Below are 17983 nucleotides of genomic sequence, written 5' to 3' on the forward strand. Positions count from 1 at the left end.
TTTTATTTATATGTGGTGCTGAGAATTGAACATGCTAGGTAAGTGCTCTACCACTGAGCTACAACCCCAGTCCCTCTTTTTATTCTCTTTTCTTATTGTTGTAGTTTTCTTTTGTACTGTCGTTTGTTTGGTACTGAGGACTGAACTCAAGGGCGTTTTACTACTGAGCTATACTCCCAGCCCCTTTTATTATTTAAGACAGGGTCTCACTCAGTTGCTGAGGCTGTCCTTGAACTTGCCATGCTCCTGCCTCAGTTTCCCAAGTAGCTGGGATTACAGGCAGGCAATGCCATTCTGACTGAACCACAGCTGTACACTGCACACCCAAAAGTGTACAAGTTACAAGAATTTCAAGAGTGGGTTAGAAATTTTAAATCTCAGACAGATAAAAATATAAGAGATTGCATCAACCACAGACCTTCACTAAAGGAAATTTTAAAAGTACTTTGGTCCAAAAAAAAAAAAATGAACCTGCATGAAAATTTGAGGGCATGAACAAAGGTATTTGTAAATACGTCAGTAACTCTAAACACTCATAAAATTTTTAAAAACAATGTCCAATTTGTGGAGGCACACTGCATAGAATTAAAATTCTATACCATGATATGGTACAAATTGGGTGCTGAGTCCGCCTGCGCAAGGACCTTGATTTCTGGTGCCCAATAGCCAATACACTCTTCCAGGCTTAGGCTGCCATTTGTTTCTCATCTGACCAGATGCCTTCCAACCTCCTCCCTTTAAATTCTACGTCCCAAAACCCTGCCCCTGCCCCAACCCATCCTTTCACAGCAAACATCTGTGAAAGACTGACATGGCCTGTTTGGTCAGGTTTTTTCTTTAAATATTAAAAAGCATGACAGGTCCACACAAGGATTGGATTCTTCAAATCCTCCTCATTCCAACATAGTTCCCTAACCCTCCTCCTCTGCCTCCTCCTCTTCATCCTCCCTCTCCTACTCCCCCATTCTTTCTTCCCCATCTCCTTCTCCTCTTTCTTGTTTTATTTTGCTTTCTGGCTTGTTTCTGTTGTGTTTTGCAATGCTGGAGATTAAACCCAGGGAAATAATCTACTACTGAGCTATACCCGCAACCCCAACATAGTTCTTTTTAATTTTAGAATGCTTATCCTTTTTCTTATTAAAAAAAAACATGGTAATTAAGTTAAAATTTAGAAAACTGAGAAAAGTATAAAGAAGAAACTAAGTATCATCCATATCCTAAAAGTAACCACTCAACAATTTTTTTAACCACTCAATAATTGAAACAAAAATTTAAACTGTTTGTCAAACACAACAAATAGATTACTGTAACAAATAATTGTGTTTCCACCTCTCAAAACTGAAAATTGTTAACATTTTGCCATATTTACTTATAGATAGTTGCTTACATTTTCAGAGCCTACTATAGATTATAAATCAAGGCACATGTTTTATGAACGATTTTTCAAGATCAAAGAGGAGTCTGTTATAGTCTATCTTCCTATATTGACAAATGTATCATCAAAAAAAGTACAAAGCAATATTTTTAAAGACTACATAGTTAATAAATAACAAAGATAATTGAATTATAATTATTATTGTATATGTGTGGGAATTTTGTGTGATAGGCTTGTGATATTTAGGGGATCAATACACTAAAATAGGGGCAGAAGGAGGGAAGGGAGGGGGAAATACTGGGGAATGATATTGACCAAATTACATTGCTACATTGTGTGCATGTGTGAATATGTAACAACACATCCCATCATTATGTATAACTATAGTGTACCAATAAACAGTGTGAAAAAATAAACTAAAATATTTGTAACTTATGCATAATTACATATTTTCCACAGCATTTATTTTTCTCACCCTCATTTCAGCAAAAGCACTAATATCATTCTATTCCAGATTTTCACACACTTAGTGTTATAGTTTGAGTCTCTAGTATCCCCAAAACTCCATGCATTAAGTCTGAGTCCCTGGTGTGGCACTGTTGAAAGGAGGTGGGGTTCAAAGGAGGTTCTGAGGTCAATGGGGCATACCTCCTCCCTTTTCTCTCTTTTGCTTCTGGGCTAGGAGGTGAGTGATTTTGCTCAGGTATGCATTCACCCCATGATGTGCTGTCTTGTCATGGGCCTGAAAGTAACAGGGCCAACTGAATATGGTCTGGAAACTCTGAAACCATGAACCAAAAATAAATCTTTTCTCTACAACTTAATTATGTCAGGTGTTTGTTACAATAATGTGAAAATGGCTAACACACCAGGGTCTTCCTGATCACAATGCCAAGTTTATCTTTTCCAATGACTTTTTGTCAGTCATTGTCATTCCTAGTTTTTTGTTGTTTTGTTATTGCTGTTGTTGATTTCAGCTCAGGTAACTTCTTTCATCTAAGATAGCAGCAACTGGAATTATCATTAAAATTGTTATTTTTTTCCCTTCTAGTTTGTTTGCCTTTTATTTCCTTTTGTCATCTTGTTGGGTGGCCAGTTCTTCCAGTTCTTTGGTGAAGGAAAGTGGTCAGAGTGCCAGGCATGCAGGCACACACTTGTAATCCTAGCTGCAAGGGAGGCTGAGGCAGGGGGATCACAAGCTCAAGACCAGCCTCTGCAACTTAGCAAGACCCTGTCTCAAAATAAAAAAAGGACTGGGGCTGTAGTTCAGTGGTAGGACATCACTGGGTTCAATTCCTGGTACTGAAAAAAGAATGGTGAAAATGAATATCTGGAATTTAGAAGGAAAGCATTTAGTCTTTCATCATTTAGTATGATAGTAGGTGCATGGTTTTCTTTCTTTTTGTGGAATCTCTTCATCAAAATGAAGATGGTTCCCTTTACTCTAATTTTCTGAGTGTTTTTGTCATGAACAGGAAATAAATTTTGCCAAGTGCTTATTTTTTATATTAATCAATATGATCATGTGGTTTTTCTTTATTGGGTCAACAATAGGATGAACTTAAACATTTATTTTATTTATTTATTTATTTGGTACTGGGGATTGAACCCAAGGTGCTTTACCACTGAACTCTGAGGTTCTTTTTATTTTCTGTTTTGAGACAGGATCTCACTAAGCTGCTGAGGCTGGTTTTGAACTTGTGATATTCCTGCCTCAGTCGAAATTGCTGGGATTATAGACATGTGCCACCATGACCTAAATATCTTTGATGAGACTTATTCCTATGTATTTGAGGCTTTATTCATAAATGAAATTATTTCTTTAATTTCATTTTTAAAATGTTTGTTAGTTTTTAAAATAAATTAGTTTACATATTAGCTTTTTACCTAGTAAGCTTGCTAAAATTTACTTAATAGTTTTAGTAGTTTTTATGTTAATTCTTTTTTCTTTCTTATGTACTCAATTATACTTCAACAAATAATAACAACTTTACTATTTACTATTTTTTAGTTTTTTTCTTTTCTTTCTTTTTTTTTTTTTTTTTTAATACTGGTGATGGAACCTACGGGGACTTTACAAAAGAGCTACATCCCCATCCCTTTTTCTTTTTATATTGAAATAATGTCTGAGGACACTTAGGGCCTTGTACCACCACACTTCATTTATTTTTTTGCTTTGTCACGTTGACTAGGATCTCCAGTATAAACTCAGTAAAAGTGGGAATTGTGGACATCCCCCATTATTTTTTATGTCTGTGAGAAAATAATCAACATTTTGCCTCTGAGTAAAACTAGATTTTTGTAAGTTTGTTTTTACTTTTTTGCACATGCAAAAATCAGAATCAGTGTTTTAAAATATTCTTTAGCCCCCACATAACCTATCAAGATTTGTCCCTATAAACTCAAAGACTAGTTATAAAATATAACCAACAGAGAACAAGCAATATAATGTACTTTTTTTTTTTTTTTTTTTTTTACAGTATTGGAAATTGAACTCAGGTCCTCACTCACACTAGGCAGGCCCTCTACCACTGAGATCCATTCCCAGTCCTGTAACTTAATTTGATTATGAGTGAGAATGCAGTAAATGTTTAAATTACAATTTTAATGTACTTTAAATTTAATTAAGGTAAGATTTACATATAGAAAAACATGGATTTTATGAAATTTAATATGCCCATGTAGCCTGTTCGACAATGGAGATATAAAACTTCTCTACATCTTCCCCCAAATTTATCTTGCCTCCCTGCATTTAGTCGCTGCTCATACCCATTAGGCAACCCATTAGTGATTTCTGTCACTAATTCAGTCTGTCCATTCTGGAATCACAGACCTTCTTTTATATTTGGGTTTATTTGCTCAGCAAAATCTTTTGATCACAACATAATTTTTTATTTATTTTCCTATTTGATGAACAAATAGGAAAATATTTTTATTTTCTAGTTTTTGGCTATTATAAATAAATCTGCAATAAATATTTCCACATGAATCCTTCTAAGAACTAAGTTTTAATTTCTGTTGGGCTAATACCTAAGATGGGAAATGTTGGGTCACAGATTAAGTCTATGTTTAAGTTTATAAAATACTTTAAAATAGTTTATTATAGGAATAGTGCTGTTTTCTATTACTGCTAGCCATATATGAGTACCAAATGTCCCATATTCTCCACAACATTTGGTGTTAGTCTTTTTATAGTTTAGCTTTTCTTTCTTTCTTTTTTCCTTTTCTTCCTTTCTTCCTCCTTCCATCCCTCCCTACTTCTTTCTTTCTTTCTTTCTTTCTTTCTTTCTTTCTTTCTTTCCCTTTAATAAGCTTTATCTCAGATTAAGGAAGTACTCTTCTATTTCTAATCTGCTATGGGACTTTATCATTCATAGGAGTTAATGTTTATCACTTTTCCACATCTAGTAAGACACTTGTGTAATTCTCATATATTTGTTCATAAGTGAGTTATACTGATTAATGTTTTTACAAATTTATTGGGGTATCATTTACTTGAAATTCACCCATTTTAATTGTACAGTTTGATGAGTTTTTATCAATTTATACTGTTACTGCTGTCACAAGTTATCACCTCAAAACTTTACTTATTCCCCATTTGAGTTCAACATTATTGTTTTTTTCAATCCCCATATAACTTCTGAAATGTTTTCTATCTGTATAATTAGGTCATTTCTAGAAATTGTGTATGAATGGAATAATAAGTTTTGTGTCCTTGTGTGTTTTTTTCCACATCAAGAAACTGAGCTTCATGCCAATAGCCATTCAGAAGTCATCTTGTCTTGTCCCTTCACACCTTCCCCAGTTGACATACTGACAACAGCCTCATGAGAGACCCTAAGAGACAAATCTACCTGTTTGAACAACTCCCAAATGCCTGACCTACAAAAACTCTGACATCATATGGTGGTATACACCTGTAATCCCAGCAACTGGGGAGGCTGAGAAAAGAGAATCACAAGTTTGAGGCCAACCTCAGCAAGTTAGCCAGAGCTTATCTCAAAATGAAACATAAAAGGGTAGTTCGGTGATAATGCAGCCCTGGGTTCAATCCCCAGTACTGCAAACAACAACAACAAAACAACTGTGACATCATAAATATTTTTTGCTTTAAATCATTAAGAATTGAGGCAATCTATGCAGTGATATATAAGTAATTCCTGTTGTGGTTTGGATCTGAAATGTTTCCCAAAGGTCATGTCTTAAAAACTTGGTCACCAGCTGATGGTCTATTGGAGATACTAGAAATTTTAGATCATGGATTCTACTGGAATGAAATTATGTTATTGGTGCCAAGCCCTTGAAGGGAATACAGGGACCCTGGTCCCATCCTCTCTGTTTTGTTTCCTGGCTGCCATAAGATGTGTTCCTGCCATGATGTTCTGCCTTGCCACAGGTCCAAAGTGATGGGCCAATTGACTATGGACCAAAATCATTGAAACCATAAGCCCAAATAAACAGTTCCTCTTTGTAAGTTGTTTATTTCAGGTATTTTGTCACAGCAACACAAAAATAATTGACACACTTGCCTTCCTGCAATAAGCCCAGTTGGTCATTGTGTATTATTCTTTATTTTATTTCATTTTTTGAACCCAGAGGCACTTAACCACTGAGCAACATCCTTAGTTCTTTTTAGTTTTTATTTTGTGACAGGGTCTTACTATATTGCTCAGGCTGGTCTCAAACTTGTGATCTTCCTGCCTCAGCCTCCCAAGTCTCTGGGATTACAGGCACCACTAAGCCTAGTGCACCACTATGCCTAACTACTATTTTTTTTTCATATCCCTGAATGAAAGTTGTTATTATTTAAAATACAATTATTGTATTTAAAGTTCATAAGAGATAGTGAGCTATCATTTCCTTTCTTCTAGTGTTCTTTGCAAGTTTTGGTCTCAAGATTATACCAGCTCACAAAATGAGTTTGGAAGTATCATATTTTCATGATCTCAAAGAGTTTTTGCAAAGATAGTAATGTTTCTCTCTTATGTATTTGGAAGCATTCACAAATGAAAACATTTAAACCTGGGTTTTTCTCTGGATCAGGTTTGTAAATGATAAATAGCATTGTTTTTATAGATGTGAGACTATGCAAAATTTGTATTTTTTATTTCAATTTTGTTAATTTTTGGTATACATTAAATTATCCATTTTATCCTTATTGTCAAAGTTCATTACCATAAGGTATTTCATAATATTATTATTTTTTTCATAATGTTATTTTTATCTTTCTATCTGTAGGATCTGTAGAATTCTTTTTAAAAAATTTTTTTGGTTGTAGATGGACACAATACCACTTATTTATATTTTATTTATTTATTTTTATGTGGTGCTGAGGATTGAACCCAGTGCCTCACACATGCTAGGCAAGCACTCTACCACTGAGTTATGACCCTAGCCCTGTAGAATTCTTGAAGTTTATAATTGGACCCTCTCACCAACCTTTTCGTGTATTTAATGGTTTTAATAATCTTTTCAAAGAGCCACCTTAGGCTTTATTAACTCTCTCCATTGACTATTTCCTTCCCGTTTTGTTGATTTTTGTTTTTTGTTTGTTTGTTTGTTTGTTTTTTGTTTTTTTGCTCTTATCCTACTTTATTTAGGTAGATTTCCTGTTCTTTTTCTGGCCTCTTACGTTGAAGACCCTTATGATTTGTTTTCAGCTTATCCTTTTTTACCTCTAATATATACATCTAGCATTGTAAATTCTTCTCTAGATATCACATCAACTTCTTCCTAAAAGTTTTTATATGTAGTAATTTATTTTTTGCTATTTATTCAGTTCGTAATATTTTCTAGTATCTGTCATGATTCCTTCTCTGATCCCTTGACTGTTTAAAAATGAGTACATAATTTAAAAATCTCTAAGGATTATTTAGTAATTGTTTATAAAATTTATTTAGTTTAAATCTATTGGGTTTGAAGATCTTATTTGATTGCAATTCCAAGTGTGGATTCATGATCCCAATAACATCACTACCACTTGGGAGCTCCTGGAAATTCAAAATATGCCTTTGTGTGTGTGCCTGTGTGTGTGTGTGTGTGTGTGTGTGTGTGTGTGTGTGGTGCTCAGGATCAAACCCAGGGCCTTGGGCATGTTGTGCAAATGCTCCACCACTGAGCTGCACCCCCCCAGACCCCAAATCTAATTCTTGTCAAGTCCCTGGTTAATATCTGTGCCTACTGAAGTTCAGAAACACTGCTGCATCTTATTTCAATCCTTTGAAATGTGGTGAGTCTTGCTTTCTGATTCTCTGTATAGTGTTTTTTGGTGTACTTGAAAATATTGTATTTCACTGCATAATTTTCATCACCACATTAACATATATTCACAAGAACTCTGTACATCCTACTCTTGCACCCAAGACAGTGTACTGACAAATAATTTTTAAGCAATACTGGCACAATTAAAAAAAAAAAAAAACTTTACATAATGGTTGCACCCCATATTTTTTGCAAAATAATTTGGCATAAAATCTACGACAGTGAGGCAGCGAATATGGTAATGTGCATTGAGCAATGGGGGTGCTGTTCTATAAATGTCCGTTAAGTTTGTTAATCAAACTTTTCAAATATTTTATATTGTTAGTGAGTTTTTTTCTAAGTGTTCTACCTCTCCTGATATTTGTTAAGGTTTCCGTGTTTAAAAGATTTTAATCTTCCTGTTTATCTTTTTATTATACTAAATTTCCTCTTTAACTTTAGTACTATTTATTTCCTTAGAGTCTCATTTCGCTTTTAATATAGTTATGGAAAAACACATATCCACATTCATGTTTATATGCACATGCCCTTAATAACGTATTATCAAAATACATGAAGTCAAGATCAATAGAACTAAAAGGAAAACTGCACAAATCTACAATTATAGTTGGAAATAATAAGTCTCTTTCAGGAAATGATCAAACAAGCAGACAAAAACTCACTAAGTGCTATGGTTTGGATAAGTGTTCCCCAAAGGCCCATCTGCTTGGGCTTGGCCGCTAGCCTGTGGTGCTATTGGGAGGTGTTGGCGCCTTTAGGAGGTGGGGCCCCTTGGAAAGAAGTTGGGTTGCTGAGGGTGTGTCCATGAAAGTGATCTTAGAATGCCAGTCTTTCCTCTCTCTCTCTCTTTTTAAAAATAACTTTTAAGTTTTGATGGACTATTTATTTATTTATTTATATGTGGTGCTGAGAATTGAATCCAGGGCCTCATACATGCCAGGCAAGCACTCTACCACTGAGCCACAACTCCAGCCCTCTCCTCTCTTTTTGTTTCTGTATTTGATTTTAAGTCTATTATCTTATTTATTTTCTATTTGTGCATTCTATTCCTTTGTCTCTTCCTTGCTCTTTTCTCATCTTTATTTAGATCAATAAAATATTTTTTTTATTACCTTTAATCCTTTTTTGGCCTTTGAACAATAAATCCTCTTATTATTTATTCAGTGTTTACCGACCAAGTGACAATATGTTCCTTGGCCTATCAAAGTCTACTTTAAAGGAATACTTTTGCTACTTCCTGAACTATGCAAGACATTTGCAACAGTCTATCCATTTATTGCCTCATAATTTATGTTGTCACACAATTTGATATTACATATGTTTTAATCCTTATGTGGCATTATTATTATTATTTAAACAGTAAGAATTCATTTACTATATCTACATGTTTATCCTTTCCTTTGGTCTTCATTTCTTCTTTCAGCTCCATGCTTCTGACTGGGCTAATTTCAATTCAGTCTAAAGAAATTCCTTGGTGAAAGTATCCTGGTCACATCTTTTCTTAGTTTTTGTTTGTCTGAAAAGTTCTTACCTTAAATTTGAAGGATGAAATTTGAAATTGGCCAATGTCTCTAAAATCTCACCATTTTGAAGATACTCCATTGTCTTCCATCTTTTATAATTTTCCCTATAAAAGCAACTGGGTCATTGTTTTTCCATTGGCTCTTCAAAATGTTTTCTCTTTATTGATATTCTCTATTTAAAGAGACAGCACCACACCTTTCTTTAATTCTTCAAGCATGGTTTCCATTAGTTCTTTGGACATATTTTCCATAACTACTTTGAAGTCTTTTTCTGCTTCTTCCTACCATCTGGGTTCCTGGGACAGTAATTTTTATTGCATGTTTTCTTTCCTTTATATGGGTCACATTTTTCTTTTCACATCTCAAATTTTTGTTAAACATTGGACATTATAGATATGTTATTGTCGCAGCTTGGGTACTTACCGTCTACTTCCCAGATAATTGTTGCTTAATTTCTTTGCTTAGTCATTTGCATATTTCTTTCATGACTTTGCTGAATTAATTATGTGAAGTCTATTTTCCCAAAAGAGTGCAGCCTCTAATGAACCTGCTCAGGTTTTCCCCTCTTGCCTTTTATCTTCAGCTGGATTAGTGTATCCATACATTTGCCTTTTCCTGAATGTCACATGCTTAGAATCTTGTAGCGTGCCAACTTTTCAGACCATTCTTTCTGTTAGTGTGCATTTAAGTTTCCTCCCTGTCTTTCTGTGACTTGAAAACTCACTTATTTTGGGGTGTTGAATATTTTATTGTCTGGATATGCCATCACTTATTTCTCCATTCACATATTGAAGATTGGATAATCACATATTGGTCAAAGTTGCTTCCAAGTTTTGGCAATAGACTTTTGTGCAGACATAAGTGCTCAGTTCTTTTGGATAAATACCAAGGAGCAATGGTATGGGATCATATGGTAAGAGTATGCTGAGTTTTCTAAGAAATTGCCAAACCGTCTTCCTGAGTGTTAGTACTATTTTGCATCCCCACCAGCAATGAATGAGAGTTCCTGTTGCTTCACATCTTCCCTAGCATTTGGTATTGTCAGTGTTCTGTATTTTGACCATTTACACAATTGTTGGCTTCACGGCACACACAGTAACCATGTGGTAGTATCTTGTTGTTTCAACTTGCATTTTCACTGAGGACCTTAAGTGTGCAACATATTTTTCACATGCTTATCCGTCACCTGCACATCTTATTTGGTGAGATGCCTGTTAGCACTTTGACCCATTTTTTTTTAGGTTGTTTGCTTCCTCATTTTGGGGTTCTAAGAGGTTTTTGTTTTGTTTTGATAAACCTTTCATTAGATGTGTGTCTGAAAATATTTCTCATAGTCTGTGGCTTATCTTTTCATCCTTTTTAGAGTATCTTTTGAAGTGTAGAAAATTTTAATTTTAATTAAATTCATCTTACCATTTCTTTCTTACATGGATATTGACAATAGCATTGTATCTGAAAAGTCTTTGTCTGGTTCAAGTTCATCTAGGTTTCCTCCTATGTTCTTTCCTAGGAGTTTTATAATTTTGTGTTTTGTGTTCAGGACTGTGACCTATTGTGATTTAATTTTGTGAAGGGTACATGGTCCATGTCTTGATTCTTTCTTTTGTATGTGGATGCCCAACTGTCTCAGCACCATTTGTTGAAAGACTATTTTCTGCTCTGTACTGCAGTGCACCTTTGTCAAACATCAGTTGACCATATTCATGTGGGTCCGTTTCTAGGCTCTTTTTCCTAATTATTATTATTCTTTTTTTTTTTTTTTAACCAATACTATACTGTTTGATTACTGTAGTTTTATAGTCAATCTTAAATTTAGGTAGTGTCAGTTCTCCAACTTCTTTCTTTTCCTTCAATATTGCATTGACTATTGTGAGTCTTTTTGCCTCTCCACATAAATGTTAGAATCAATTTATTGATACTCACAAAATAACTTGCTGGGATTTTGATTGGGATTGCACTGTATGTGTAGATCAGTTAGAAGGAACAAACGTCTTGATAACATTAAATCTTCTATTCATAAACATGGAATATGTCTCTATTTATTTAGTTCTCTCATTTCATTTACCAGAGTTTCTTAGGTTTTTCTCTTGTAGATTTTGCACATATTTTGTTTGATTTATACCTAAGTATTTCATTTGTTCGGGCCAAGGTAGATAGCATTGTGTTCTTAATTTCAAATTCTATTTGTTCATTAATGGTACATGGGAAAATGATTGACTGATTGGCATTTTTTTTTTTGGTAGATGGACACGATACCTTTATATTGTTTGTTATTTTTTAATGTGGTGCTGAGAATCAACCCAGGGCCTCACACATACTGGGCAAGCGTTCTATCACTGAGCCACAACCCCAGCCCCTGATTGACTTTTGTATGTTATTCCTGTATCTGTAACCCTGCAACCCTCATTCATTAATTCCAGGATTTGTTGGTCAATTATTTTGAATTTTCTACATAGAAGATAATGTCATCTGTGAACAGAATTTATTCCTTCCTTCCTAATCTGCAAACTCCCCTCACCTTTTCTATTATATTAAATTAAACTTCCTGTACAATATCAAAAATCAATGATGAGCTGGGCATGGTAGGTGCATACCTGAAATTCCAGCTACTCAGGAGGGTGAGAGAGGAGGATTGCAAGTTCCAGGTCAGTTCTGACAATTTAGAGAGACCCTGTCTCAAAACAAAAAATAAAAAGACTGGGGATGTAGCTTAATGGCAGAACACCCGTGGGTTCAATCTCTAGTACCACAAACAAAAAGCAATGATGAGAACTTGCCAAGTTCTTGATCCTACTCATAAATTTCAAGTTACTTACCAGTAAGTAAGATGTTAGCTGCAGTTGTTTTGAAGATACTCTTTGTCAAGCTGAGGAAGTTCCCCTCTATTCTTTTTTTTTTTTTTAATTTCTTTTAGTTGTTGATGGGCATTTATCTTATTTTTTTCATTTATATGCAGTGCTGAGAATTGAACTCAGTGCCTCACACAAGAAGTACACAGATGCTTCTATCTTGTGAATGAGATGATAGAGAATTGGTAGAGTTTCTTTTTTTTTTTTTTTTTTTTTTTTTTTTTTTGCGGTACTGGGGATCGAACTCAGGGCCTTGTGCTTGCGAGGCAAACACTCTACCAGCTGAGCTATCTCCCCAGCCCGAGTTTCTTTCTTTTTTAAGTGTTTGGTGGAATCGATGAGTGAACTTGTCTGGATCAGATGCTTTGGAAGTTTATTATTTGTTCAACTTCTCTAATAGATATAGGCCTCTTCAGGTTGTTAATTCCTTCTTGTATGAGTTTTGACAGAATGTCTCTCAAAGAATTGGTCTATTTTATCTAGGTTATAAATTGTGGAATAAAGTTGTTCATTGTGTTTATTATTTTTTTATTGCCTGTGGTGATGTCCCCTTTCATTTCTGCTAGTAGGAATTTGTGTCCTGTCTTTTTCTTAGTTTACCTGGTTAGATAGAGGCTTATTGATTTTGTTCATCTTTTCAAAGAACAAGTTCTGGCTTCATTGATTTTCTCTATTGATTTCCTATTTTCAATGTTATTGATTTCCACTATCATTTGTGTGTATGTGAATGTGGTGCTGGGAACCCCATACCTCACACAATGCTAGGCATCTACTGAGCCGCATCTCCAATCCCACTGGTATAAATTTTAATTTTTCTTTCTTCTACTTAATTTGGAATTAACTTATTACTCTTTTCCTACTTTCTTAAGGAGAAAACTTAGGAGATTGATTTTAGATCTTTCTTTCTTTCTTTTTTAGTACCAGGTGTTGAACCCAGGGGCACTTAACCACTGAGCCACATCCCCAGCCCTTTTTATTTTTTATTTTGTGACAGGGTTTTGATAAGTTGCTTAGAGCCTTGTTAAGGCTGACCTCAAATTTGTAATCCTCCTATCTCAGCCTCCTGAGACACTGGGATTACAGGCATGTGCCAGGTGTAGATCTTTTTTTCTTTTTTAACCTATGCTTTCAGTGCTAGACATTTCCCTCTAAGCACTACTTTTCATGCATGTCATTCATTTTGATGAGCTGTTTTAATTTCCATTTATTGAAATATTTTAATATCTCTTCAGATTTTTTCATTTACTCATGTATTATTTAGAAGTGTGTCATTTAATCTTCAAGCATATTGGGATTTTAAAGCTGACTTTGTTATTGATTTCTAGTTGATTTTTGAGGTGATTTGAGAACAGACATTGTATGAGTTCTGTTATTTTGAATTTGTTAAGGTGTGTTTTGTGGCCCATAATGTATTCTGGTTTGATGAATTTCCATACGATCTTGAGAAGAATGTATAGTCAGCTGTTGTGATTTAAAGCAATCTATATATGTCCATTGTAATCAGTGGATTGATGATGTTAAGTTTGTCTGTGTTCCTAGTGATTTTCTGTATGTTGGTTCTGTTCATTTCAAATTTAGGGATCCTAAAGCTTTCAACTATAATAATAGATTCATCTTTTTCTCCTTGCAGATCTAGTTTTTGCTTACATGGTTGATGCTGTTGTTAGTTGTATACATGTTAAGGAATTTTATAGATTCTTGAGGAATTCATCCCTTTATCATTACACTATGCCCTGATTTATCCCTAGTACCTTTTCTTGCTCTGAAGTCTACTTTGTCTGAAAATAATATAGCTACCTCTGCTCTTTTTGATTACTTTTAGTATGATATGTCTTTCTTATCCATTTCCATCTAATCTGTATGTGTCTTTAGAGGTAAAGTGTTTGTTTTGCAGGACTGGGGTTGAACCTAGGGCCTCACATATGCTTGGCAAGCACTCCACCACTGAACTACTTCCCCAGCCCTGTTGCAGTGTTTCTGGTCTGTAGATTTCCTTTTGCTATTTCTTGGAATTTTCAGCTCTCCATTTGCATTGCTTATCTATGATCGCTTGCTGTCTACTTTATCCATTAGTGCCCTCAGCATATTAGTCACAGTTGTTTTAAATCCCCTTTCTGATAATGCCAATATCTTTGCCATCTTTGGATTTGGTTCCCATGCGTGCTCTGTTTCTTCAAACTGTGTTCTTTGCTTTTTAGTTTGCCTTGTAATTTTTTCTTGAAAACTGGGTGCAAAGAACTATCCCAAATAGATCTCCAATAATGTGGTAGTAAGTGTTGGGGGTGGGAGGGCATCCTAGAGGTCCATAACTAGCTATCAGTAGTAGAGTGAACCTGTGAACTTCACCTGTGCTCCTCTGGGCCCCCAGTCTAGGTGGGCAGGATGAGGAGAGTGGGCTGGAGTAGTGTTTCTCTGCTCCCACGTGGAAGTTAGAAGGAACTGGAGGCAGGTATGTCTCTTCCTTTATCTGGGAAGGGTAGCACAAGCTGGGGTTGGGTATATTTCCCTTTCCCTTGGTTAACTAGGCTCTGATAAAACACCAGCTGGTTATGTTTTAGTTAAATAGTTTCTCCCTAGGGCAGAACTTGTTAAGAAGAATGGAATGCACTGGTGTATTTCAAAATGGATCCCCCTCCCTCTCTCTCTGCCAGATGCACAAGGGGATTTTTCTGTGATGTTCACTGTGAGAACCTATTAGAGCTCCAGGAGATAAAACTCACAGAAGTGTGGAGCCCATGACTGGGTCTCCCGGAGTCTTCACCTCTAAGAACGGCCCACTCGGAGCTGCCAGCATGTGGTCAACCATGGTTCAGTTCTTCCCTACCCCAGCTCTGGTTCTGAGGGTGTTGTGGCTATGGGCTTCTGCTCTGGTAAGTAAGTTGTGATTTTTATGTCTTAACTCCTCCATCTCTCTAATTTGGGGGACAGAGGTTTACACTGCGACCTCTTTCCCCTACTGGATCTAGAAAGAACTATGGATTTTTTGGTTTGTTTAGTTTTTTATTATTGTTAGATGGAGTAACGACTTCCAAGTGTCTTACATGCCAGACCAGAACTTCCCGTTAGCTTTTTCCTTCCACTGTTGGGTGTGTGTGTGGTTTGCAGTCCACCAGCACAGCTCAGGGAGTTTACAATTTTTCACTCCACATTTGACCAGGGACTTATAACTTGGAAATTTCCTCTCATTGCTCCCGAAAGGGTAGGGTCTTGTGTGTGCACTCCATTTTCCAGACTGCCAACGATGAGTGTGACTTTATTTTCAAGCTTGACTTCTTAGGCGTTGCCTGTGGGGCAGAGTAGCTGACTGTTCAGTGAGCATGTGGTCAGAGGCTCCTGTTTCAGTGACACTTCACCTAGAGTTGAGGGTCCATGTGCAGCTTAGGGCATGCTTTCAGGTCCACCCCCACATCTTCTGGTTGCTCCATGTATGTGGCAGGGCAGCTTTGCACATGCGCATGACCTTCCTCACCCCCAGAACTGTGATCCTAGAATGCTGCTGCTTGGCTGTCTTTTCCCCAGGTTCTATTAACCTTGTCTGTTCTGCTATTTTGCTTAGATGTGAAGGTAACATCCTCTTAATTGTCCCTACCTCCTCTTCATAAGGCTCAATATTGTTGAACAAGGAGTTTTCCACTCTTTGTTCCAAATGGCTGGTCTTCTCTGGCAGAACTGCAGAGCCGTTCATCTCAGGCCTACCTCTCCGCGGGGCAGAACTCTTGTGCTACTGCACCATTATTGAGGTGAAGACCCACTTTATCAGCCATTGCTCTGTGAATACAAGCAGGGTGGGGTGAGAGGGTGGCCATGCCTTGTTTTCCTGCTTAACCCTCCTGGCATGAACATTCTTCCCTATGAGAACATGGAGTAGGGACAGGAGGCAATTGGACCCCAACATTTGCAGCTTATCATGCCTGGAGTTGTTTCTATCCCATGAGTGAGGACTGGGGGGAGGAGGAGTCCCCTGGTCCTCTTGGCTGTGTCTGCCTAGAAGAGAATTTCTGTCGCATAAGGCTGAGTGGCAGTGGAGAATGGTGGGTGAGAGATCCTAGCAGCCTGACTCTCCTGGATAGATCCCATAACCTCCAGCTGGGAGATGGGGGAAGGGGAATCTCATTGTCTTGGTTACTTTTTTTGCCCCCGGTTGCCAGAAATCTCACCCAGGGCTTCACATGTGGTAGGCAACTACGGTACCACTGAGCTACATACCCAGTCTGTGTTTTTTTTTTTCCTAATTTTGAGATCACATCATGCTAAATTGCCAAGGCTGGCTTCCAGCTTGCCATCCACCTGTCTCAGCCTCTTGAGTAGCTGGTATTACAAGCCCATGTCTCCACACCTGACTTGATTGCTGCTGCTTTTTTTTTTTTTTTTTTTTTTTTTTTTTTTTTAATTTGCACTGGGGATTGAACACAGAACTTTTACCACAGAGCCATAACCCAACCTATTTATTTATTTATGGCCTCACTAAGTTGCTGGGGTGGCCTTGAACTTGTAATCCTCCTGCCTCATCCTCCTGAATCTCTGGGATTACAGGTATGCGCTGTCATGCCCAACTTGATTGCTTCTTGACAGCTATTTCCACCTGGACCAGAGTACCCTGGAGGCAGGAGTGGGTAAAAGAGTAGGTGAGGACTCACCAAGATTGAGTAGATTTTCTTGAATGTTTCTCCATTTTGCTGTATATCCTTAAGACAATTTCAAGAGACTTTAAATTGTCATTTTCTTAAAATAATTTGCACCAGCTAAATTGTTTTTGGCTGGGAATGGGAGCCACTGAGTTCCTTACTCTGCCATTTCAGAAGTCCTGTGCCTAAGGTGATGTTTTATAATGGAAACCCAACAATGAGTTTTCTGCCCTGAAGCTTTTCCTCCTCTCTAACTTAACCATTTTGTCCCATTGTCCCAGACGTGGAACGTCTATAAAAACTTAAATATAGTATATAATATATAATTATATAGCATAATTATATAATGACATAATTGTAAGACAATAAAAATATGTATCATAATTATAGCATAATTAATATTAATTAGTACATTATATAAGCTGTAGATTATGATTTTCAACCTGTGTCAATTAATGCACCTGTGTCAATTTCTTTGAAAATTTGCACAGTTGAAAACTTGAGACTTAATGGGCTAAAGCAATTTAATGATTTCCCCATTACTTTTGGAGTAGAATTTAAAATTCTTCACCTGGTCAACCTATAAGGTCTAGCTTACCCCTCTGGCCTCAATTTGAGCCAATCTCTTTCTTAGTCTTCTCCCACTGACCACGGGTCTCTTCCTCAGCTTCCCTAAAATGACAGGCTCTCTTCTGACTCTTCACCTTCCTGCACCCTGTTCAGGTGCTCAGGAAGGTGTTTCATCCCTTCTTCACCTGACTCATTTCCACTCATCATCTAGGACTCTGCCTAAGTCTCATTCTTTAGCAAGGTCCGCTCCGTCTCTTGACTTGAGTAGATCCAGTACCCCATTGGAATCTAGATCTTCTCTTCCACAGCCAGAATAATTTGAGCTGCTATTTACTAATTTATTTTTCTTTTTGATTGTAAGCTCCCTGAAGGATTTCTATCCTTTCTACTCCCATGGGGTCCAACGAAGATTTGACCAATAGTTTGACCAATAGACTGATCCACCGCAGTGCCTTTATGCCTAGTGAACTATGCTGGATTAGTCCAAAACACAGGTTGTGGGGCATGGGGGGTGGAGAACACACAGTTACTAGCAGTTATTTTAAAGTTTTCAGCTTGGTTTGTGCAGCTATTCTAAGGCAGTTGTGCTTTGGTCAAGGCATGTAGCTTCCTTTGGATCTATGTTTGGGTATGCATGTTGTTCCGGTGCCTGGGTCAGGCAGCTTGGTGGTAGCACATCTCCAGTCCCACCGACACAAACAGGGAAGGCTGCTCTTCCCTCCTTCCCCAGATCCCTGTCTTACATCAAATGAGGCATTCTGGTGACAGGAACCTGTGAGG

Source organism: Sciurus carolinensis, chromosome 11 (assembly GCF_902686445.1).
Source record: "Sciurus carolinensis chromosome 11, mSciCar1.2, whole genome shotgun sequence".
NCBI lineage: Eukaryota > Metazoa > Chordata > Mammalia > Rodentia > Sciuridae > Sciurus > Sciurus carolinensis.